The sequence below is a fragment of the Agelaius tricolor genome, unplaced genomic scaffold (genome assembly GCF_023055355.1).
Source record: "Agelaius tricolor isolate 1412-34295 unplaced genomic scaffold, bAgeTri1.0.p SCAF_9, whole genome shotgun sequence".
NCBI classification, from domain to species: domain Eukaryota; kingdom Metazoa; phylum Chordata; class Aves; order Passeriformes; family Icteridae; genus Agelaius; species Agelaius tricolor.
The window spans coordinates 10,592,794-10,619,707 of NW_027269269.1; the positions used below are offsets into that span (position 1 = coordinate 10,592,794).

At 36.5% G+C, this 26,914-nt stretch overlaps 1 long non-coding RNA gene across 2 annotated transcripts in view; it reads left to right on the forward strand.

The window, feature by feature from the left end:
* LOC139592667 (uncharacterized) overlaps positions 1-20,199 on the forward strand; it is a 29,939-nt gene extending 9,740 nt beyond the window's left edge. Inside the window, exons 2-4 of one of the 2 annotated variants that reach the window (XR_011680087.1) lie at positions 10,075-10,154; positions 13,277-13,343; positions 13,661-20,199. This is a non-coding gene — a long non-coding RNA (uncharacterized lncRNA). The remainder of the gene's footprint in view (positions 1-10,074; positions 10,155-13,276; positions 13,344-13,660) is intronic. The other variant, XR_011680086.1, reaches the window with a different exon arrangement.
* Positions 20,200-26,914: the final 6,715 nt, after the last annotated feature.

Below are 26,914 nucleotides of genomic sequence, written 5' to 3' on the forward strand. Positions count from 1 at the left end.
TGCGAGGATGAAGATCAAATCAATAAACCCTGGAGAGGCAGACTATCCTTTGACTGTTGTTGATGGATGGTACAAAGCTGGTCAGATGTGGCAGCCTGAGAGCCAAGATTGTTAATGCTGGGAGGCCCCTCAGGTCCCCAAGCCCCTGGATGCCCAGACCCTTCACCCACTCTTTGAGTGTAAAGGTAGAGTAGGCAACAGCCACTACCTCCTTTCCTGAAGTGGTTTACAATCAAAGAATCACTGAGTTTGGAAAAGACTTTTAAGATCATTGAGTTCAATTTTAAAAAACAAAACAAAACCAAAACCAAAAAAAAAAGAAAAACACACTCACATGGAAAAAAACTCCAACCAGCAGAAATCCAAACCCACATGTTATTACATTCCTTCTAGAACTAGACCCAAATCTACACCTTCAAATGTTTATGACACAAGGACTGAGGCAAACACCACATCTAGGATAGTGACAGAGTTACATTACATAATTCTCTATACACATTTACGAAGCTCCATTATAAAGCTGTTCAGAAGGAACACTACAGTAGGCTGTTCTTCACCAGTGATAAGTAATTTACATTCAATTTCTACCTGATTTTTTTTTCCTGGCCATTTCATTACCAGTTTTCTTGCATATGGACTTGAGTACTTTAACTCTCCTTTAGACAATTATATTTGATTTGACTTATAGAGGCACAGTCTACTGGAGAACTTGAGAGAAAAGGTATTAAAGGTGTTTCCCACCTTCTTACTGACCCATGGTAGATAATATATGTCATTATGTCTCCTGACAATAAGATGAACATAAAACTGACCATTTTCATCATAGGACTCCCTCAATGCCTGAAACAAAATATTTTTAGGAGCATTCAACATTTTCTTCCTTTTTTCCCTTGATTTTCTAGAGGTTTTACTGACAGCAAATATGGTTTTCTGAATACTGCCCAGATGTTAAGGCAAACTGTTGACAGCTCACTGAGAAAGTTCAGCATTTTTGAGTAAGCCTGGATCCAGCAGTGGGAGCCTAAATGAGGCCATAGCACCTTCTGCTATGATAAAGAAATGACAGCTTGAATATGTCATTTCAGAAAGAGGTGTTAATTTTGTCATTTCACACTTTGGTCTAGTTAAAATTAAAACAATAGAATTAAAGTATTTGGTTAGTATCCTTTCTTCAGGTACACAAGACTTTCAATATGCATTTTTTCTGAAGCATTGACATATAGCTAAATAGTGAAATAGTGTGAAGTAAGCAACGCTAAATTAAATAATTCAGAAATTCAGGAAGCTGAAACACCAAATAAAAAAATGCAAAAACTCAAACTTACCCCATCATACTGAGGAAAGACAGATAGATAATAGCTTTCTTCTACTTTTCTTTCTATTTTTTTTTTTCAAGTAGCTTTTATTGTGTCAAAAATGACTTGTAAATGACTGAGGTACAGTTAAATAGAGCAAATATTTCTCAGATCAAATGTAACATGAAATGTGGAATTTAGATCATTTGGCTGTAACCACCAAAAAAGGAAAAAAAAAATCTTCAAATTTATCTAGTTATCTAGATTATTTCCACAGTAAAAAAAAAAGAAACAGGCATCATCTATGAGCAGCTCACACAAATTATGTTGGATGGCTAGGGCATAGAAAAGATGGATCAATGACTAACCTAGCTCTTGAGAGAAGTGAATAAGTGAGATGAATCTCATCACTTCTCTGAAACATTGGCCCTCTTTTTGCCTTTTTTTAAAGTTGGCATATATTTTGATAGACTCTTCATCACAATACCGATTCCTGGTATCAGACCAATAAACAAGCTGTTACCTCTAAATTCTCTATTCAATATAGCCCAGTCTGTGATTCCACAATTACAAGATGAGCATATGTATGTACATCAGTATCAATCACAGCACAATGGGTCTTCAAATTGCTTTAATATTTCACAGAAACAGAACAAGCTTCACAAGTGGTACAGCTCAGTGATGACTGAGCACAAGGCTTAATGGAATCCATTTAAAACACATTCTTAAAATATTAAATCAAAATGGCAATTTCACATTCCTGCCCTTAAAATTAACAGCTCATAATCATTTGTTCATAAGCAACTCCATTTTAATCCTCTTCATGTATAGGTACTACAAAATTATCTTAGGTCAAAATAATGTTTATGAGATTTTTGCCTATTCGTATTTTAGTTTATAATCATTTTAATATAAAAACACTACCCAAAAAAATAATTTTAGCCTCAGAAAAAGATAATGAAGCTTTGAAGTTTGATTCTGAGGCTAGGTCATCAGGTGCAAAACTTTGATTTTCCCCATTGTGAGTTTTTGGGTGATATTAAAAAAACCCACTGAAATTAAAATGTTATTTACTGGAATTCACTACATTTCCTGGCTTACTTAATTAAATTTAAAATTGGAAACTTGCAAATTATTTATCAGGCATGCAAATATATGTTTGTGATATTGAATGTTTGGTTTAAAAGTACCAAATGAAAGCATATAAAGCACAAGGTTTCAAAAATTTGTAGTCCTTTAGCCATTCTATGACTTGTCATGGTTGTCTCATAACTCTTTCATAACCTCTGCATAAGAGATCAAAGAGCTCAGTGTTGCTCCTGTAGAACAAGCATACATCATGACAGGAACTGACAGTACATGTGCATGCAATCTCAGAAAGTAAGTTATTAGAGAGATGTTAAAGAAGCTATTTGCACTCTCTGATGTTAGATGTCTATCTTAGGTAGCTAAAAGTTTTCTTGGCAACCAAGAAGCTTGTTTCTTGAGACAACCAATGAAGCCGCTACTCTGTCCTGTCCACTCTAACTAATTACTGCCGAGATTTCTGAGTTCTTTGTCAACCAGCTCCTGATTGCAGGCTAAATTCAGTTAGGTTTTTTCCCTCTGAAAATTGCACCATAAACTCTTGTTAGGCGAGATTTGATTAATGTCCATTTCAGATGTCCCTGCAGCAAGGGCAGAACACGGATGGAGGCTGGCCACTGATCTGAGTTAAGCCGTCAATCAGCCGCTGTAGTTTATAGCAGGATGTCCTGAGGAAAGGTGGTATCAGTGATATCTTACTGTAAGAAGCTGAGAGGTTCAGAAATTGATTAATGAGCAGGTCCAGAGTCCATCAAGTGAGAGCAAGATAGAGAGGTGAGTGTACCATTCTAAGGCAGGCTTTCACCACTCATCCATCAGAGCCCTATGTTAACAGATGAGTTGCTTCAGTTTCCCTCTTCAGTCAGTGGAGAAAAAGGCTTCTCCTAAGGTGAGCTAAAGCTAGAAACTAACTCAGCTGCATGCAAGTGGAACTCGTTTCTTTCCTTTGACAGCAGGACTCAGAAGTTACTGTACTTAAACACTGAAGTTAGACCTTGTGAGTACTCCTTCAGAAAACATAAATCGTCCTTTGAAATCTCAGAGAAATATATTGAAGGGAAAACATTTTCACAAATTACTTAAAAGTGGCTACACCCTGAATCCATTCTACAAATACAGTGAACAATGCATTGCAGTGACTACAGACCTCAGTTTTTTCCTGAAAAACATCAAAGACTAATGAAGAAAAATGTAGAGACAGGTGATTTCACCTTACTTCTTTTCCACTTCATAGCCTAGGAAGAACCAGGGAAAACACTGACTGACAATGCTGGAAAATATTTATTTTCTAGTTCTCTTCTATATTGGCAGTATATAGTGGTCTTTTGAGCTCTGTACTCCATTCAGGTCATTCAGAAAAAAACACAATAAAAAAGTGTTCTGACCCTGAACAGGCAAGCCATTTACTGATGCTGAATTTCCATGCCTGTTTCCACTGTGTTTGAGAATATAGAATGGGCAGCATTTAAAGGATTTTTATCTATGAATATAGGTAGTATATGAGATAGAAAGCATTAATGCTGAATAATAGGGCAGAAGACATATTTTTTCTTTTTTTTTCCTGCAAAGCTCTATGCATACTGAGTAAAGAAAAATGCACCTGAAGGTTATAGAAAGACCAAAGCAAGCCTAGCAAGTTAGTCAACACTTGAAACACCATCTCTCAACAGGGTACACTAACCTTTAGTGAGCTCTCACCTACCACAGTAGAACACTTGCACTCTTCAGGCTAGTTTGGTATCTCTGTGTCAAATTGCAAGGTTGATTTACACCCAGAACTACATTTCTAACTTGGAATAACCATAATTTAAGGTTATGTAATTTTGCAAGAAATAATATAAGAAAGCTATTTACACTGATCACTTGTGGTATAAACACAGCACTGTTTTTAAACAGGAATCCATCAGAGAGAACCTTCTAGTGCTATAGATAGAGATATGGATGCTGATACAGCATGGGATCCTGGTAGAAAAACAAGGAACTGGCCCTGTGTAAGAAATAGGCATGCTAAGAATAGTGATTTATGATGGACCCTGATGATTAGTGTTCCAGAGACTTTTTCCCCAAAGGATATTCCATCTAAACTTATATTGTACTAATTGTAGTGAATCTGAAACTGTCATGGGAGGTGTGATGGTAGGTGACTGCCTTGGCCACAGTGATCATGAAATGGTAAAATTTACAATTTTCAGTGAAATCACAGAATCGGTGAGGTGGGAAGGGACCACAGTCCAACCTCCCTGCTCAAGCAGGATCATCCTAGAGCATATGGCAGAGAATGTGCCTAGACTATGCAGAATGTCTCCAGTGGGAGACTCCTGATGTCTATTGGCAATCTGTTGCAGTTTGCTGCTCCTAATAAGAAAAAAAAGGACAGCAGAGTTGTTAGCCTAGACTTTAGGAGAGCAAACCCTAAGCTGTTCAAGAAGCTATTTAGCAGAGTACTCCAGGAATCTGCTTTTGAAGGCTTAGGATTTCAAGAGTGCTGGTAAGTATTGAGAGCCACATTATAAACCAACAGGAGCAACAATTCCACTGTGTCATAAGTCAAGCAAGCAGGGTAGAAGACCAGCTTAACTGAATATGAAATTCCCTGTTGAGATCAAGAGGAAAAAAAATTGCATCGACTCTGGAAACAAGGTCAAGCTTTCCAAAAAGAAGAGCTCTCTTTTGTTGATGCAAGAAGAAGATGCAAAAGATCAAAGCTCTATTTGAGTGAAATTGGCCATTGTTGTGTCATGCAAGAAGAGTTTTCAAAGTGCATTAATAGCAAGTGAGATCTAAAGGAACCATTGGGATGGTCCTTTATGAAGAGGGTGATCTGACTAGTAGAGATGAAGAGAAAAGCTGATGGCTACTTAGTACTTTTTTGAAAAATCCAGATATCTCACAACTCAGATTAGTCAATGGTTAAAACATCAGACTCTTTAGGCTACCTCTGTGTAAGTGTTTGGTGGACCTTCTGTCCCATTTCAGAGTCTACAGAAGTATTTTTTATAAGGTGCATCTGCATACACCACTACCAGCACATGTGTGTGGGAGAAATCTCATTCTACTGGGCTAAAATCAGGGGAAAAAATAAAAAGCTGCCACTTAATCCTTAAAATATATCTGAACATATTAAGCATTTAAATTTAATAGTTATTAATGCACAGAACTGGATTTCAAAGAGGATGTCTGTGATAAGGATGTGATTTGATATCATGTTCTCTTGCTTGCAATTAGTTACAAAGTTATCTTGTGTGTAAGTCACCACCAAATGGTTGTTTTATTAATATTTTTATATTTGCAAAACAACATTAATATTTTTTAAAGCTTATTCAGACCCTAAATGAAAAGTAATATAAAGTAAATGCCAGCACAAAATATCTCAAAATAGGTGCTTTCTTTCCTACCTTTTAAAGAAAATTAGTTAGGAAAATACCCAATCCTATTGGAGTAATAAAACCCAAATCAAACAAATTTGTGTGTTCAGGAGTTCTCTGCTAGATTCCTATTGCATTTCATTTCAGTACCACAAAACCAAGTATCAGTAGTTAAAAGGTTTTTGACCAGAAAATAATAATTAGAGAATCAAAATTTATTTCTTTCTGTATTAGCTTAACAACTGGATTAATGCACAAAGGACTTCAAAAAGAATGGACTGATAAAATTACTAACATGCTTAACAAAAATTTACTGCAAAGAATATACTGACACCATTGCATTCCTTTATTTTTTCCATTCTTGAGCTCAGAGTTTGATCTTGCAGCTATAAATTAACTAGGTTGTATCTAGCACAGGAAATACCTGAAGCAGAATGAGAGCTGCTATATAGAGTCATAAAGAAAGAATATTTATTCCTACTAAAGAGTCCAAGAGGAAAAAAAACAACAAACCAAACCAATAAAAAGCCCTGAATAGAATAAGGCTTACATGAAGCAGTTCTGTTCCTCATAGAGCTCCCAAATTTCCATAATTACTGTTCAGTGGCTTTTCCAAGCCAGAGGTTACATCCTTAGCATCATGTTTAGCAGCCACTAAAGACCTATTCTTTGTGCACAGGTCCAGTCCCTTTTTTAACTCAGTCCTATTTAAGCCTTCATAACATCTTGTGGCAATAAATTACATGCTCTAATTGCGCTCTATGCAGAAAAGAATTTAATTCCTTCTCCGCACCTTTCCAACATCTCCTAGATTTGGGGAGTGTAAGGCGTGGACGGGATGCAAGACAAGCCAGGAGAATAAAGGAAGAAATCCTTCATGGGAAAATAATAAAAACTAATAATTCTATAATGTTTTTTGTGCAATGAGAGTGGTAAGAGGCACTGCATATATTTCTATAGCTGAGCAACAAAAGTACTTTCAATGGCTTTCTACAGACCTTGCTTCAGAGACTTGTGCAGAGCTATTACAAATTTCTTGGGCCACATTTGTTTTTATTGAACAAAAAATAAGTGCTTTAGGATTTGGAGGTATCCTGAAAATCTTTCTTCATTAAAGCAAAGATCTCATCTTTTTCAGAAAAACATCTCTTTCTCCATTGTCTAAAGCACATTTTGGAACTTTAAACAGATGTTTTAAAACTGCAGCTTGGTATCTTGGTTCCAGACACCTTTCACGATGACAAGAACTTCTACAGTGTATTGCATTCAGATCTTACAGAAATTCTAAGAACTGGGGAATTAAGGAGATCAGTAAACAGATGCAGGGTAACAACTTGCTTTTTCCAATCTGTTTACACAATTACCAACATGACTGCAAGGGAAGTGCCAGAATAAGAAAAGGTAGCTAGACAACAGAAATTTCTGGAGCTAGCAGGCCTGGCAGCTGAAAGCAAGTGAAAGCATACCCCAACCATCCCATACTACATCTGCTCATTTGCTATGGAAATAAGACAGCAGTAACCGATTTATGCATCTCGAGGCCAGAACAGTGTCAAGTGGCTGACATGATTTCTGCTAAAATGCCAGCAGCCCTTGCTCTTCAGCAGCAGAGAATATTAATGAGCCTCAACCACAATCTGGTCCAGGACTGCTTCCTACAAGGTGTTGCAGAGAAAAATCCATGTCTCATGTCTCACAGGCACCCTCCATATGGAAATTCCCTGCAGCTTTTTCTCATGATATAAAAGATGTAGAGGATTTAAACTTTAATAACATGGTGGGTTTAGTGATCAGCTGAAATGCCAATATTTACCACAGAATAATTGTCTCCATTACACATGGTATGCCAAAAGAAGCTTTTGTAATGCAAGGCAGATATATCTCTATAGGACACATTTCAACTGTTGATAATTAGATTTATATATTTCTATTTTTCTACAGAGTGTGATTAAGAACAACAATCAAAGCTTAATGTACTACACTAGCAGGTAGCATGGGTTTAATGACCTTTTTAGTATTTGAACAGAAACATCATTTTTTCTATATATGTTGTGCCTATAAAATTTTGGAAAAGAAAATAAAGATGTATTGAAATATTTCCTATTCAGTGACTAGTCTAGAGAAAAATTGAATTATATCTCTAACAAACTCTTGATTTAGCAATAAGCCAAAAAAAGATAATTTTTCCAAACCTTAAAGTTTCTTATAAAAAGTTAATTTCTCAGTTAGTCAGTTATTTCTCTCCAGTAGTCATCCCCCACAGACAAACATGGCATTTCACTGAAGTTATTTTTACTTTGTCTTTGGCCCCTTTTGTTATGTTTGTCATTGCCAGACACATTATTTAGACAGTATCTTGTTTTATTTTTACCTTGCCATTAAGAGAAGTTGAAAGTCCACATTACTGCGAGTCTACTGGATACTGATCCTGCTCTAGTAGGCTGAACTTTGATGTGCTTTGGAAGAAGGACCAATGACAATTAAAGACATAAAACTAACATTTGGATGCAAATTGCTGGTAACTGCTTGAATTTCAATGCTCTTAATGAAATAGACTTATGATGTTGAGTGAAACAGAGTTTTGGAAAGTGGTCTCTTGCCTTTATATGTCACAAGCAGTGCTGTAAAACATCTGAAAGTTTCATAAAATGATCACAAAAATAAAAGAGGTCCCTTTAAAAAATCAAAATCAAATGAGAAAATTGATCTATGATTGTTGCCTTTTCTTTTTCCCAATTTTGTATTCTATCCAAAACTCAGCTGATTACTGGATTTTTTCTCTTTGAAAGTTCATGGGGTTTCAGGCAGTCTATTAAGTGGAAAATCTTTGGCATGTTTCCCTTTGAGATTGTTTATAATACCCAGAGCTATAGGAATATCAGGAATTTGACTGGAGCAATAGATTCTTCTGTGATGAATAACAGCTTCAGGAAAGCTGCTCTTTATATTTTGGTTGTAACAGCTCCTGGAAAAGTTGGAATGTTGTTGTTTTCATCCAACTGGATAATATTATGTTGATACCTCTGAGAGAGTTTATCTGCTGGACTATGTTTCTGAAGAAGTCAGAGAAACGTGGAGAGACAGCAGGCTGAACCTCTCTGGAAGGAGCCAGGGAAGAATGATGAGGATGTGAATGCGTTGTGTGAAATTTCTAGACCAAGGGAGTTCTTCAGGTGTTCTGTGAACCCTGAAGAACTCTCATCAAACTACTCACCTGGTCCCAGCCTTTGCTGACAGATAAAGTTGTAAATCTGAGCCTTCTTCTACAGGGAAAAACTTTCAAATCCCACTCTCCTTTCTGGATGATTATTCTAAAAATCAAATTAATAGGTAGTATTAGGCAACAGTAATAGTGGGTGTGAGTCATCTGTAAACAAATGATCAAGGCAGATTCATTGAGATGTTTCCTTCTAGAAATCACACAATCATGTGTTTATATGCGTACCTAATTCTGATGTATGCACACATAATATGGGACAAACCCCAGGTTTCAGACTTTTTTTTTGAGTACGAGGTGTTGAAAGCAGTATAGGTCTCTTGATCAGCAGGCTGGTTATTATTAAAGCTGTAATTCTTTCTCTTTGTTCTATGAAGTCAAAAGGACCCAGCATGGATTTGTAATATCTGGGAACTAGGATTGCAGAAAGAAGCATTATGCTTGGACACATCATTTTCACAGTGAAAACAGTGAATTCATGCTAAACTTCTGTATTTCTCTCCTACTGATGCAGAACATTTTAACAGAAGCAAACCTATAGTCATAGTATAAATTCATACAGTGAAAGAGATTGACTTGTAACAGATACATTTAAATTTCATTCAGTATTTGTGAATTTCAGCTTGCAAGTCACTTGGGCTGCTTCACATGCTTTACTCTTGTTTGGGACTTGTTGGGTTTTGGCTTTTTGTTTTTGTATGTTTCTTTGGTAATATGAATTATATGCAAAGGTTATAGCTCCTGGAATTGTTGCTTGACCTTACTACATGTATACACAAACAGCATTCATAAACTGTGTCAGATTAACAGAAAGGCAATAAAGAAAAGCAATTATCAGTGTAAACAAAAATCTTCTGCTTTGCTTTTGATGTTAGCTCATACCAGACTCAATAAACCTCAGCCCTCTGGTCCAGATATTTACCTGCACCTTTAACTAAGTAATTTAAATTATCTTGAAGGGAAAGTTGAGCAGCATCGTACTTTAGCCCTTTGCAGACTATCAAAAATTGTTTCCTTCCAATGCAATTATTATCTGGCAAGTGCATGATTTATTACAGAGGAAGTACAGGGAGATTTTTACTGGGGTAACCTTTTTTTTTATTTCTGCTAGCACGTTCCCTTGAAGAGCATGGATAAAACGGTCTTTCAATAGTACGGGAGGCCTAGAGTCCTTATCCAGCTCTTAAAGAGGTACAAGTTACTGTTACATTTTCTAATTAGAAAACTATAAGCTTTTTAAAATAGAGGAAACGTGAAATCAATATGTGTTTCTAAAGTACTCAGCATAAGTGACCAGCACAAGGGCCGTGAAGGATATTTGAGGTACACTCAAGACACCATGATTCACTTCACATTACTTATTCTAGAACCGCATTCAATATGCTGCAAAGAGATATGTGCAGGCAATAAAACCCAAATTTTCTGTTTCCGACTGCTGCCCTTGTAAGTTCCCCATTAATTACAAAGCATATTTCATTTGTATTAGGAGGCATATTTCTTTTCTATATATAGCTGCAGACCAAGAGAAGATGTGCATATATTTGAAAAATGTTCACATTATTGATTTCCGGTGTTTCCAGATTACTTCACCAAAAAGAGCATATAAAATGTATTCCATATGTAAATATTGTTACAAAATCACATTACTTAATTCTGATAATTTAATAATTAATTAATTTCATTCCATTTCTTTCTGCCATTAGCATCGTTTTGGTTTTGAGCAGTCAGTTTTAATGGGAAAAAAAGAAAACCTGTTTCATCTGCTTTAAAAATGTCTTCAGGATAGTAGTCAGAAAAAGGAACAAAAAAACTTTAACCATCCATTCAGATACTGTGCCATCACAGAAGATGCTATGCTTTGCTGTTTGCTCTGTTCAAACCAGGACAGCAATAGAACCACTGCTATTCCCACTGGCACTCAGTGCTGTGTGTGATTTTACCTGCAGTTCCTCTCATCCACCAAACCTAGAAACCTGTGGGGTCACCAACCACCCAATTTCTATGAAAGGAAATCCTTACTCATGCTTCTATGTCCTTCTACTCGGCAGGTGCAAGTAGCCAGAGGAACTGATCCTTGAGGAGGGAAATAAAGCCCCCTTCACATCAGATGGTGGGTTTATGAGTGGTGCATTGAGAGCAATTAGTTCCTGAATGAGGATAACAACAGGCGATTACCCTTTTTAACAGCTGCTAAGTGGTGATAATTGCTGGCTATATACCACAAGCTGAGCAATTTTGTGCAAACTGTACAAACAGAACAAAACAAACAGATGATGTAGGGAGAAAAATGGATCTGAAAGAACCTCTATTAATCCCAAACAGACATACAGCTGGAGAGATCATATTCATTGCTGGTGTGAATTATTTGTAACAAGTAGTTTGTCAAATCCAGCCCGTTACTGAATTGTCTGTGAATAGAAAGCAATTTTTATTAGTTCCTTCATTATTCACAGTCATTTAATGAATGGTTTGTATGAAAACATATTTTGCCTAAGGATTGGTTTCTCCAGCATGGCTTTGTGATAAATTCATTTTTATTGAACAATGCCTTGATTTCTGTGAAACAGAGTAAAGAATAAGATATTTTCAGAATCTAGCCTTAAATTTTAAGTTAACAATAAGCAAATTACCTCTAAAAATGTAAAGAAAATATCCCTAAATGAACCTATTATTTAATTTCTTCTTCTTCATGGTTTCTTTTCTTCTCACTAAAATGTTGAAAATAACAGGAAAAGTCTGGACAAGAACTCCTACAGATGTTTCCATGGTTTTTTAAGATACTCTTTTGGTTTTCAGATCTCTGTTGCTAAGAGCATTCACTAATCACAGTGCAGTACATGACTAGTAAAGCTGGCCACTGTGTACATTGTATTGATTAACAGCATGTTTTAGATATTACATGACAGACAAAAGCTGACTTATTTGGAAAGTATAGCTCCCAATTATAAAAATAGCCTACATGCTGTGAAGATGTTGATAAGTTATGAAAGTAATCATAGAAGAAAAATAATAGAACTTTTAAGTCCCTCTCCTGGTTTTAACTGGGATAGAATTAATTTTCTTTTTAGTAGCTGTACATTGCTGTGTTTTAGATTCAGTAGGAGAATAATGTTGATAACTGAGTGGTGTTTTGGTGGTTGCTTAGTCATGCTTCTCCTGTCAAGGACTTTTCAGTGTCTTGTGGTCTGCCAGTAAGGAACTGCTTAAGAAGCTCTGAAAGCATGGCTGAGACAGGTGACCCAAAGTAGTCAAGTTGTATTCCACACTGCAGAACATCATATATATATATATATATATATATATATATATATATATATGTATGTATGTATGTATGTATATAAACTGGGGGAGTTACCTTGCAGGGGTCAATCGTGACTTGGAGACAGGCTGAACTGGTGGTAAGAATTGTATTGTGATCACTTGTTTCTCTCAGCTCTCTTTCTCTCCCTCCTTTTTATTACATTTACTGGTAATTATTATTATCATCATCCTCATCATCATCCTTCTCCTCATCAACATCATCATGTGTGTTTTATTTTGCTTTGTGTCAATCATTAAACTGTTCTTATCTCAACCCATGAGTTTTACTCTTCTCCTGATTCTCCTCCCCATTCTGCTGTGGAGGAGGTGCAGCGAGCGAACAGCTGCATGGTACTTAATTGCCTGCTTGGGTTAAACCAGTCCCAAAAAATCACTAGAATAATAAATTCACAGCTGAAAAATGAGATTCTGCAAACAAATTATGAATGTCTATTTGAAATTATTCTTTGTGATGAGCTACACACAAACAAGAAAAGCAGACATCAATAAATAACTAATAAATCAATAAATAGCAGACATCAATAATAGATAACTTTAAAGCAGTGGCATTTTTGACCTACCTAAGCTAAATGCTCCATGCTGGTTGCTTTTCCAATTGTGAATCAAGAAAAAGGACCCAGTACCAAGTATGCAGCTGACTGAGGGACCAGGATTGTCATCTGGTTTCTGTTGCTTTGGTTCCTCCTCAGCTTAATCATCTAATGAATTTCTCTTGCTCTTTATTGCTTTATGTTAGAAAGGATATTATTTTCCCTAAAGTTTATGTTGGTCTTCTATACATAAATATTTCTCCCACACCATTATAAGCCATGAAAAAATTCTTTTTTACCAATAAGACCTTTTTCAGTGAACTCCCATGGAAAAAAGGCAGGATCCTATTTTTCAGAAAGCCCATGAAAGTAATGAAAGTCTTACTTAGCTGAGAGCTCAAATGCCAAACATGTCATCAAAGTGCTTAAATATTGTGCTTCCTTTTTCTTCTCTTCCTACAGAGCTTTTGAAGGACAGGAGTGCTGGCATGCACTAAACATAGCTTATCTCTAAGACAGAGCACTGAGGGTACGACATTAGATTTTTGGGTGTTTTGAGTGGAAATTTTCTTGAACTGTGAAAAATGTAATTTTAGAAATGTAATTTAAAAATGTAATTTTTCATACAATATGAATATTTGCAAGGAATTTGACTTTATGAAGTAAATTAGAAGTCTTCTGAATTCAATGATTTTCTTATTATCAATGGGAAAATAATTTCTATAGCAAAATTTTAAAGGTTATTTAAACACTGAGGAAGGATTTGGGGGAGATGATGAGGGGAAGTGTTTTGTTTTTTTTTTTTTTTCTTTCCCTAAACATTTATTTTTGCTTAACATCCCTCAGGAAGAAAGTAATAAAAAGAGAGAGAAGAGAGAGAACAGAAGGTCTGGTGCTGGCAAAATGGCCTTGACCAAGAAGAATAAGGATTATGACTCTGGGATTTTATCTGTATATTATAATAGATTTACAAGCTAAACTGCTAAACTTCTTAGCTTCCATGCCCTGGAGAATCTTGTTATACGTTAGTCCTTTCTTTAAATAATGTAGGTTGTAGTTTAAGTTTACAGTCTGTGCAAATATATGCAAACAGATAGAGAAGAGGCACATAAACCTAGTCTTAATTTTAATAAGGCTGTATTTTATATATGTCAATAAATGCTTGTATGCTCTAAAATCATTTCAGGGAATACAGAACCAAGTTAGGCTCCTTAGTATAACATGTAGCACTTGGTTTGGGTAAAATAATTAATTCTGTGGCATATAGATGCTACAGAGGTTCCAAATGCAGAAGCCTGACCGTCATGCTGACTGTCAGTCAGACCAAGAGCTGTCCCCCAGTCTCTCCAGTTGCTGGCATATGGATGTACAAACCCTCAAGGCCACAGTCCCACCTTAGCTGCCACCCTTGCACGCACACACACACCAAAGGATCACTCAGTCCATCTCCAGATCCTACTGTCTCTCCAGCAGCTGGCCTGGACTCCAGATCCCCTAGGCTGGCACCTTCATTTGCCACCTCCTGCTATGGTCGCAGCTTCGGAGGCACACATCCTGCCCCCTGTCCCAGCCCACATCACCGACTCTGTATTACCTGGAGGAACCTTCACTAACTGTTATTGCCATGCTCATTCCTGTCACTAGCACCATGGACACAGGGACTGCTCTGACTTCTGGTCCCAGCCCCAGGGCTACCTCTGAGCCCCACACACACACTTTTGCGCACAGTATGGAGATCCCTATTCAGGAAAGTGGCTTAGGAAGTGGGGTTTAGTGAGAAGCTAAGACACACAGTAATGATCAGGAACAGGGTATAGCCAAGCAAATGCACTAACCAGTGCCTGTTTGCACATAACTGACTCATCTATCTACTTGTACTTCTATTTTCCCTCTTCTTCCCCAAGATACATTGATTCCTCCTTTTCCCCATCCTTGGTTCGTCCCTAAAACATCCCATGGTCAATCCTATGCAATCCAAGTGCCCTTCCCCTGCACTCTGTACCTAGCTCCATTCCCTTGATCTTGCTGCAGTAGGTGAGTAATAAAATAAATAAATAAAGAGGCAGGGGCCAGTGTACATCATGGAGTCAGGAACAGCACACTGTGTACAAAACTACATGTCAATGAGAGGAACAAAGAGGAAAAACAGTCACTGCTCTTTTAAGATAATATGGACATAGTAGAAAGATTGTTTTCTTGCAGCCTCACTAGATTGATGTACCCAGATACACCCCTCACCTCGCAGTGCCTGGGAGTGCCTGAATGAAATACAATTACAAGTTTATGCATGTAATATATACTATCTCCCCTCTCATAGATAATTATGAATTGGTGCTGCTGAGTCTCTGAAATCCTCCCCTGCATGTCAAGATGACTATTTCTTCTGTGTTTCTTTATTCATCCCCTGGCACAGTTGCAGTAGAGAGTGTGGACAGGCAATATGAGTAAAAAATATGTACTTCAGAGGAATGCTGCAAGGCTTTCTTGCAATCTTTCCTGCCTTACATACTTTTACTGTAATTTCTTCAACTTCTGAATGTTACCACAGGACAGATAAAGTAAGAAGATCTCAAAAGTGAAGATGGATATTTTGACATTTTCTGTAAAATCCTGAAGCATGAGGTAAGATGTATTGGGAGAAGGAACTGACTAACCCACAAAAAATCAAATCCTCCCTCATACTCCTTCAGAGTTATAAATCAGAATATTTTTACCTTGATATAGCTGACACATGAGTAGAAAGTAGGCAACTATTTATTTTTCCTCTCAATTTCTGTATTAGTTTTTAGTGGATAAAAGCTGTAACAATTAACATAATGAGCAGTGACACTGGCACCTTAAATTTTGAGGTAGTACTCTATGTAATAAACAGACTTCACAGTTTGAACTTCATGTATGTCATTGGAGAAGTTCATCTGTGGTTTCACCTCAAAACTGAAGTAAAATTAAATGCAAAGGATCATGTGGAATGTAAGCTTCTCCAAGTACACAATGGGATTTGGGATGTGGGTTGAATTTTCCCAGTAGGAGTGTTACAAACAAGGATGCAACCACATTTATTTGTTAGCACATCAAATTTGTCTCCACTCTCTAACAAAATAACACCCTCTTTCCTGGTACTGTGAATGTACTGATAGAGTGGAGTTTTCTTAGAAATCCCTTTATAGTTACATCTCTTTTCTCATCAAGGCCTATAGTCCCAGGTGAATGCTTCCCTTAATACTTAGTATTTGTTCATGTTAGCATTTTATGAACTTTCCTGTTGAATTTGAGGACAGCAAAGATAACTTGATTTAGCTGAGATAATCTATTGATGCTTCCCCTAAGCCAGCATCTGAAATGAATAATTTGAATGGAATAATTTGGAGTTTTCTTTTAAAAGCTATCAGCTCTTCTGAAATGATTTTTCCCCCCATCTTTACATACACGCACACACACATATTTATATATACTTTTCTTCCTTACTATCTCTGAGAGTTATTTTCCTTATAATCCCTTGCTCTTACTTTGCTGTTCTCTATCTGATGTTTTATTAAGAATAATATCATAGTATTATCACTCACACCTTCATTTGAGTCACTTCTTCCCATTTTAATATAATTGGTACAGAAGAGCTTGCCTATCTAATTTATGTCTCTATTTTCAGTTTAAATAACTTCTAAACTAATTCGAAAATCTTCCTGAACCATCCATTTTCCTTTTCCCTGCTCTCAACAGGCCCCTTGATAGCTAAATATTCCCCTTATTACTAATTAAGATACTTCACTTATTCTTCTATTAGTTACAAAAAGATTTCTCTCCGGAGTCTTACTCATTGTATGCATTTGGTAGCTTAGAGTAATCCCCAGTTATAGCACTTTCCTTTTCTTCTTTCATTTTAACATTAGGCACAGGTTCTCAATCAGTCTATTCTCATGTAGCATCTAAACCAATATTTACACCTCTGATATAAAATACATTTCCTGCATTTTTCCCTTGCTTGTCTCCATGAACAAATTGTATTCTTCTGTGTCTGTGTCAGATGTGCAGCATATCCCACAGTCTCTGTGATGACAGCTAAGTCATCATTTTGATCATGAATTAAGTCTTGAAGTATCTCCTTGTACCTGTGCTTTGATAGTTTACTGACAACTAAGAGAGTGTCATTATTCTTCCTATAATTCTCTTTTGAATTAAATCCTTGTCTTCTCCTTCCCCATAAATATTGAGCTTAAATTTAACGAATTATATTCATTCCTTCAGATTTTAGTTCATTCCATTATAAAAGAGATAAGTTTAGCTCTTCTAAGTGGGACAATATGTAATAAATTCACAGAAACTGGAGTTGTTCAAGTATTAAATCTCTGGAACTGAGATGAAAATTATACCAGCAATCCTTCCTGACTTGAAAAGATGTCTTCTGATGATTTTTAGGAATTATTATTACATTATTATTTATGTTATTATACATATCACTATAGAGAAAACCACAATAGGTCTGAGCCTATGTAGTGAAGACATTAACATTTCCCTTTGGAAACAATAATAAATTGTGTCAGTTTCCTTGGTCTAAGCAATTTCCTTGAAGAGTATAATTAATTCGTAAGAAAACCCCAGCCAACAGTAAAGATTGCAGAATAAAATAGCAAATCAGAAACTTGTTGAAAAATAACACTTGCCATAAAAATGATAACAATACCATGCAAAGAAATTGAAAAGCAACATGTAAATAAATTACTGTGGCACTGTTCTTGCTACTATGGTTAATGTTATGTCAGCACTTTCATTATCAGATCCATTTTTCAAAGTTTATGAGTCATCTATAAAATTTAAAAAAAAATCTTTCTAAGACTAATGCTAGAAGATCATGCTCTAGAAGGAGTTTTGATTACAATAGTGTAGAGGAAAAACACCAATTACTCTTCACAAAATGTTTTGAGTTGAAAACCAAGGTATCAGTTTAAAAATATAATTTAAATTTTTTGGACTGAAATTGTAGTTGGAGATGCAGCTATAAAACTGAACTGTCATTCAGTTATTTACAACATCTTAAAGAAAGTGGGACTGAAGCCAAAGTATTTAAGTGGAATGTCTGTAGAGTGTCTTTGAATGAGAGAAACCATGTTGTCATTTTAAATTTTACTACCTGCTCCACATATTCCTCTCTAAAGAAAAATGTTTCGAACTTAAGCTCATTAGGAAGAAGTGACAATATATCTGTAGCTGAGTCACTGATGCAAGTTTATATTGCTGCAACAATAACACACTGAAAGCTTTTAAGCCAAGATTTAGCAAAATCTTTCCCTTGCAGGTATTAAGAGAAAATATGCTTTGTTAATAAAATAATTTCTATCAACTTATTTAGAACATGTTTTCTCTAAATAATAATGAGTAATAATATGAGCCATGAATGGTATGATGAGATACCATTAAAAGAAAGTACCTTATATGCTTTATCTGTAGTTTCTCAGCAGTTTTCTATTGCTGTTGAACCCAGACTGCTGAATTGAAAGCATCCTTGATCTAATCTGACTAAATATAGCATCCTTATGGGGTTTTTTTTAGGACTTGTAGTGTTTGAGAGCATTAGAATTGAGATAAAGTTGAAGGACTCTGGACAGCATAAAAAGGCAAATCCAGTAGAGTCACATTTCTACGGTTCAGCCTTAAGAAGAGATGACTGAGAGGAGACCTCAGGAATGCCTTCGAGTATCTGAAGGGAGGGTGCCTATAGGATGGAGCCAGGCTCTTTTCAGTACTGCCAAGCAATAGGACAAGAGGAAATGAACAGAAACTGATGCACAGGAAGTCCCACCTGAACATGAAGAAAAACTTCTTTACAGTGTGGGTGACCGTGCAGGTAGCCCAGAGAGGTTGTGGAGTGTCCCTCTCTGGAGATACTCAAGAACCATCTGAATACAGCCTGTGCCATGAGTTCTAGGATGGTCCTGCTTGAACAGGAAGGTTGGACCAGATAAACCCACTGTGGTCCCTTCCAACCTTACCCATTCTGTGATTCTGTAATTCTGTTACTTTTGTGAAGAACCCTGACACGAACAATAGCTTAATACCACTTTGAGGGCAAATAGTTGAAATGACTAAAAAAATTATTCCGGATATATTTTGCTTATGAGCAGAGGCCTAGGAATCTGTATAAAATCTTTATGGAAAGCCCATATTCTCCCCAGTGGACATTTATAAGGCATCAAAGGCACATTTTTAACAAAATGATACCTCTTTAGAGAGAAGAGAGGGTTTGCAGTGACACTTTATTAAGCTTTTAAAGTTGTTCTATGGGCTATCAGATACTTCTGTGCCCACACTCTAGGTATTTCTGGATATTGGATGCATGTGAGTACAAATCAAGGAACTTCAGTTTAGTTGTCTGCATGGTTGTATTTACATATACAGATACAAATTCAGATACTAGAAACTCCTACTTCCCTGGCTGAGGCATTTCTAAGTATCTTTTCCTTCAAAAGCTCTTCTTTTCTTGTACATAACACCAAAAGAGAGCCACAGAACAGTTGATGTGAAAAAGCAGCTCCAGATTCAGAGCTCCTATGCCCCACTCAGGGCAGGGTCACTTAGAGCTGGCTGCCCAGGCCCAGGTCAGTTGGGTTTTATACATCTCCTAGAAAGGAGATTCCTCAGCCCCTCTGGGCAACCAGTTCAATGCACACCACTGAGAACTCTGGCTTCACTTCTGTATTCCCTCATCATCAATGTATACACATTGACTCAATCCTTCTCAGCCTTCACTTCTGCAGTTTGAACAGCCCGAGCTCTGTCAGCCTCTTCTTATAAAAGTGATGTTCCAAGGCCTTCATCAGCTTTTGGCCTTTCATTGAACTTGCTCCAGCAAGTTCATGTCTCTCTTGTACCAAGCATTTAGGTCTATGAGTGCACCAGACATCAAATTCATCTAGTTCTATTCAATGTCACTAGTGAGGAACTGAAAGCTATTCAATTTATCCAAACAGAGGTACCCACAGCAGGGTTCAGTTGTCTAAACACAGATGTTCTGTACTATTTCAAAAAGGTCTGAAGTATTCCCCACGCCCTCCAGCTGCCAAGCACCAGATCATATGTCCCATCCTATGTGAATATCTTCGAAATTTTCTGTTCTATTAGAAGCCAGGGATAATCTAGGTTTAGACATTGATGTTATAATAAACCTTAGACAGAAAAACACCTTTCATTTTCTATGTATTATAACTTCACATATAATTCTGTTATATAATGTTATCCACAGAAGCTAAGGTTCCCCTTGGAGTCGTCAGAGTTTTGGCCACGGGCAGTTCAAAGAAGAGATTATCTCCTTCCTTTTAACAAGCCAAATTAAAGTGAAATAGTATGAATGTATCCTAACCCCCTCTGATCACTTACTCCTTCTCATAGACTTAGACAGCCAAGGCCAGAACCACAAACAAATAGAGGAACAACAAAAGTAAGGTGCAATCAAAAAATACCTGAGAATTAAAACCAGGAAATAAAGAGCTGATTGTGGGTCATTTTTTTCTCTCCTCCAAATTTCGGATTAAATATAACGCTTTAGTAGTGTTACGTTATTACTGTCTCCCAGTGATTTTGTTTACAATGCCTCTCATTATTACCACTCTCTCAATGTGCACTTTAAAAATGTGAATCGCATTAGCGTGATTGCATTTGCATTAAACACATGGTTAGTTTTTTAAAAGTACAAATGCTTGTAATTTTATGACACACCCGCATGAATTATAAAATGATGCATAATAGAACTTTGCTTGATTTCATAATTACCTGTTGTTATCCTGGGCTAATTAAATATTCAGCACTGCATGCTAATCCTAAAAGTCTCCCTGGCATTCTCTCTTCCCTTTTCTTGAATTTTTTAGCATATTCCATTGCGTTACAACTTGTTTCATGGAATCTGTAGAAAAAAAATTTCAACAGCTACGGATATATGTAAATCTTCAAACAACCATACTCAAAGTTAAAAGTGGAAATTTCAATATGTACCTATTATTTCTGTCAGGCATATAGTACACTGCTTTGATCATTTTTCTTTACTAAGCTTCATCTGCTTGAAATAGAGCCTCTTACAGCTATTTCCCCCCTCTTTATTTTCTCAGAAAGTTACCATGTATTTTATACAGCTTAATCTTCTAAGTCAGCTCATTTCACCTCCCTTGCTCTGCTGCTGATAAAAAAAGTCAGTATTGGACAGGAGGCAGCTCATTTGCCTATAAACATCTGGCGTAGACATACCATGTGGTATTCAGCCAGAAAGGCAAGAGGTTTAGCTTGGGTCTTCTGTCAGATAAAAGCTGTATTCTGATGTCCCAGATATGGTAGGGAAAATTAAGAGTAGCCAATACTTGCATTTAAGCTATTGAATCAACTTTAGATGTTTGAATTTGTAGCTGGCTAGAGATAGGTAAGAAATGCTATGAAACTGTCCACTGTGCTTCTTTTAGTAATAAGTACAGGTAGGTCTTTTCCCAAAATAATAACTTAATCTCCTGAACAAGACCTTGCACCATATGGAATCAGAAAATTGAAATTTTGGTTGCAGTTCTTTGTTTTATAATTTGTTTAAGCCTAAAACAAGTGAAAGATTAAAAAAAAAAACAACAAAAAACCCCCAAAACAACAACAAAAAAATACACCAAAGCCACTGTCCTGGTTTTAGACAGGAATTAAAAAAAAAAACCAAAACAACCCAAGAAAATACAAAACAAACAAAACCCAAAACCTAAGCCTCCCAAAAAACCCCCACAATTAAACCCAAAAACCCATACACTAAATCCCATCAAAAATAAAATCAAAATAATCCCCAAACATTTTCTGTAGAAAAGGCCTTATACAGGCGGGATTTCGCATTCATGATGCAAGTGTTGTTCCCCAGCATCTGCTAAGTATATTTTAAAAAAAAGTTACTTTGAGGAAGTATATGAAATGTAATATCTTCTTTACCTACTTTGATGTCCTGCACATCACACTGTTCCTGTAGGTATACTTAGCCTAAATTTAAATTCTTGGTTTTAAACTGCTGCAATACTACTGCTTTCAGCACATTTAGTGTGTGTCTTAATACAGCATAAATGAAAGGGTTGTCAATCATCATGCTTTTAGATTCTTGTATTTCTCAGTTAATAATGATGATCTTTGAGCTTGGTCCTGCAAGTGACCATTTGTGTGAATAAAATTAGGCATATAGATTTGCATTTGCAGGATTAGTGGCAATGTAAGCTTTGGCATTGTTAGGTTGCTATGCCAATGCTTAGCAATTCTCTCTTTGATTTATTCCATTATTATTCCCTTCCATATCCCCACACCTTCTTCGACAGGTGAACTTAGAGTCAATTTCTGTGAAAGTTTAGTGCTTTACAAATCTAAACCCTGAGATAGGGTTAGATATGCTTAGATATGTTTCTCTCAAACCCTCTTTGAACCTTTAAGACTTCATTGCAGTTAATCTTATCACAGAAACCATGTTGGAAATAAAAGTGTTAGCCCCAGTTATACAAACCTTTGATGGGAGTTGTTTTCCAACATACTATCATTGGAAAAGACAACAGCACCATCACCAAGATGCATGTGTATGAGCCCATTCAAATCTTTCATATATTATGCAAATAGGATTTTTTGATTAAACATTTAAAGTAATCCATTCCCTCCCATATGTTTATCCTTTTATTAACTGTAAATAGCTGAGCCATTTTCAGTTCCATCATTATTGTTAGTTTGCTCCTGCTGTCCACTCCACATGAGCTTTCCCTTAGCGTAACTCCCTTGTAGAAAATGCACCAGCATACAGAAATCAGAATAATTACAACAGAGAGGAAACAAGAAAACCCCTTCCATTTTACCAAGGCCATTTAAAGATCCACAATCAGTAGCACACAAAGCACTTTGGCATGGTTTATTCTTTGTCTTTTGTTGCCAGATTCCAGACACACTTTACAGTAATGGAAGCATTATTTCCTCTGATAACCACAGAAATTTATCAGAATACTTCTTCTTGAATATTATTTTCCCCTGGTTTTGCTGCATTATAAAATAAATTAAATAAATTTAGATCAGTTTTGGCTCAACTCTCTAACTACTCTGTCAAAGTCTTTTAGAGCAAACCTCAGATACAGTTGTTATTGTCCTCTGTGGCAACAGTCATTGCAAACATCATTAAGGATGTAAGGTCTCTCCCTTAATTAAGAACTAAAAGGTTTAATTTCCTAAAACAAAAGCATGTGGCAGGTTTTATTGATCTGGTCTATGTCGCCAACTGAACACATTAGCAGGGGTTATTGATTACTCTAGCGGTAATTAGCTCTGTTCCTTGTCAGGTAAAGAACACATTCCTAAGATCTTTCCTAAAGGGGCCTATATGTTCATTCACATTCACCAAGTTATACAATGAAGGGGGGTTTTAAAGTCTTTATTGCCTATGTATCATTTTTTAAAATTTAACAGCAATCATTAGAAAGGTCATTTTCCAGTCATTATCTTGTTGTAATTCTTTCTGAATGCCGCTGATGCACTTAGGAATGAATTCAAAAACAAAAGAAGCACAGCATTGTTGTTTGCTTTTGTTTTGTTGGTTTTTTGTTTTTTTTTTTTGTAAGCACATATGGCTATTACTGCTTTTAAAAACTCCCTGCAAAAGAACTGCCATTATATGTTAATATGAAACTGTGGTAAATAATTTCCTAACAGAATGCATAGGATCTCTCCCCAATTTTGAAAGAATAATTTCAGAATGACAACTGTCCTAGTTAATTCCTTAATAACATTTAGTTCATTTTTGGTCCTGGTATTAAAAAAAGAAGCTAATTTTTTTCAGTAGCACTTTGGAGAAAGACTAGGTAAGTAAAAAGGGGCCTAATAGTGTCTGGCTTTCTTCAGACAACTGGAAGTCCTGGCCCTCATGGGTAACTGAAACCAGCCTGATATCTACCAAGGGAAAACACAGAGGAGATCAAGCAACATGGGAGGTTTCTGGACTGCATTGTTCCTGGTGCAGGTGGTTGAGAAGTAGATGAAGGGAGCTGCTTTTCTGGATCTCATAATTACAGCAAATGATGAACTGGTCAGGAATGTGAAGGCTGGGGGAATACTTGACTCCAGAGAGATGGTGTCATTTGTGATCCTGATGACACAAATTCTCTCCTGAAAAGAGGAAACAAGGTATAGGGGTCTGGGGGAGCTGATTGATTTCCAAGGCTCATTTTATCCAAGCCTGTGTATGGTCCGTCCCAATATGGGGACAATCAAGTAAAGGCAACAAGAAGTCTGCCTGTGTGAATGTGGATTGAGTCTTGCATTTATTAACTACAGTCAAATATGGAAAAAAAAAAAAAAAGAAAAAAAGTAAGAGGTAAAAGCAAAATAACTTGCCCTCTCCAAGGACAAGTTCGTGGTTAAAAAATCCAAAACTCATTTGGAGTTATATCTGTCAAGGTTTCAACAAGAATGTCAGCAGCAAAAGGAAGACCAGAACTATTGAGCTGATGCTGAAGAGTGCAGGGAACAAATCTGGTACATCTGGTACAAAAGGAAAACCAATTGCATATATTGGGGTTTCATGTTATATAAATTATATATATCATATTGAATGCCTGAATAGCCTGGTAAACTTTTGCAAAGAAATCATTGGCTCAGCAGATTACTGTTGTTGTTCATGTTCACTTCAGCTTTTGACACCCATTTTGTCTCCCATCAATTCCTCATGAACAAATGGATAAAGTCTAGTCTAGATAAGTGGGTAGTGAGACAAAAAGAAAAGTAGCTCAGTTTCCAGGATCAAAGAGTGGTGATCAGTTGCATCCACTCTAGCTGAAGGGCAATCACTAGTGATGTGTGCCAGAGTTTCAAATCAGGGCCAATTCTGTTCAACTCCAACAGGCTTGCAGATGTTACAAAAAAACACTTACAGATAGTTGGGAGTTTGGTAGGGTTTTTTATGGTGGAGTTTTTTTGGCAGAAAAAAAAGTTGGCCTTTTAATGACGACTCTTGATGATTGTAAATTTGGAAGCCTTGTTAACACACCAAAAGATCAAAATATATTTTACAGAGGAAAACATGATACAGAAAAACAGTGAAATAGTGAAATATGATCATTTAAGGCATATGTTCATGCACATATGTCTTGAATTATCTTGATTTAGACAGGTCTGAAGGCTAGCTATGGTTAGTTATTCCTACAATTAATTGAGAGGGACAGGCACCTCTAGAATGAGATACAGAATCCCAAGGGAATGAATAATTTTCTAGGGGAGCCTTTGAATGACTATAAGTACCGTTCAAAGAGTGTGTCTGGCTATAACTAGGCCTGTTTTACAAGATGAATAAAATACATTTTGGCTATAAAGTGGAAGCTCATCAGTTGAACTTCGCAAAATTTACTGGTACAGTTATGTTTAATCTATTTCAGTAATTAAATGCAGTTAGCCCTGTGTATCACCCCTAAACAGCTGCAACAGTCTTGATGCCTGCTGAACATGTGAATTTTTCCTCTTTTTTTTTCTTTTGCTTGGCATCCTAATATTCATATTAAACGTGCCCTGCTCAGTGATGCAAATACACAATACTTTTTTTTCCAGTGAAAACCTGATCACATTTGCTTGGCGAGCTTTAACGGGTTCTTTGCAAATCTGATTGTAATGGGAATTCTTCCAGCATTAGTTTTATCTCAACAAAAATCCACAGATATGATTTAGTGAAGCAAGGAAAGGTCCAGAGAGTCCTTGTAACTCCCCATATCCCACGTCCATTCAAGGACCAGAAAACAATACGTGCCCTAGAAATAGCTGTGTGAGTGTCAGTAATGTTAAAAGGTCATTATGATTAAGATGGTTTGATACATAGGGATAATTCTAACTTATCTGGAATTTGAGAGAGACAGATATAGAAAGGAATGCTAAATTTTTACTCAATTGGAGAATAACGGTGAACCACCATTGAGACAAAGTCAATATAAAGATAGGTTCCTGACTATACCAGTAATGTCATTTTTTTCAAACTATACTAGAACTGAACCACCAATCACAGACAAATTTTATCTGGAATATTCAGTATACATCTACATTGTCTGCTGTAAGAAAAAGTTTGGAAAACTTGTTATAAACAAGTCAGACTTAGTTCTCCACACTGCTTAACTGTCAGCTGACTCTCCATATTTTTCCTGAAGCACTTCAACAAGTTTTCCACAAGTTATCTCCCGATTTCCAGTTCAGGGAATAATGCCACACAGATTCTCTCTCCATAAGGCAGTGTGTATACAATTGCCTAATGTCTGTCTGATACAATTCTCCTTAGTCTTAAAATATTGTCCAAACTTGTATTCTACCTTTGAGTACTCACATATGCCATATGCCAGTGCACAGAAGCCATAGTCTCATTTTCATGCTATAAAAACTTCTCCCTATCAAATTGCAATATAATCCTTGCATTATTTCAGGCACCTTGAAATGATTCTCACTAGCACTACTGCAACACATGCCAATAATTTTGCATTTTATATTTTAGGGACACTGCCTGAGTCTGAAGGTGCCAAGGGCCACTGTACTTCTGTAGATGTAGCCAGCCTGCCAGAGAGGAGCTGTCCCTGGCATAACATACACATGAACCAAAGAGTTCTGCCTGGCATCTGGTCTAGTGGCTGGTCCTTAATTTTCTTTTATACATCAGAATAGACACACTTAGGGTCCAGAAACATTAAATCAGATCAATAGCAAAAACAAACAAACAAACAAAAACCCCACAAAAACTCTAAAAAAATTCCACCAAACCCAAACCAAACCAAGATCAACAAATGAAAAACAATCTCTCCCCAAAACACAAACAAAACAACAATAAAGTCCCCAAAACAAACAAAACAAACAAAAAACCCCTAAAAAACCCCAAACCAACGAACCAACCAAAGGCAAAAACCTATAGCCTATAAATAAGGAGATGAGGGAATTTGACTTACTGCTTTCCGAGACAAGAAAAAATGTGTTAAAAGACATTAATTCGCAAAGAGCACATAAATATTGCCTATAAACATAGCTGTGGAGTAAGTTCTAGAGGATCAGAATTATTTTTTAAATTGATTAAGTATTTTCCAACCTTTTCCAGTTCGTAGACATCTAACATTT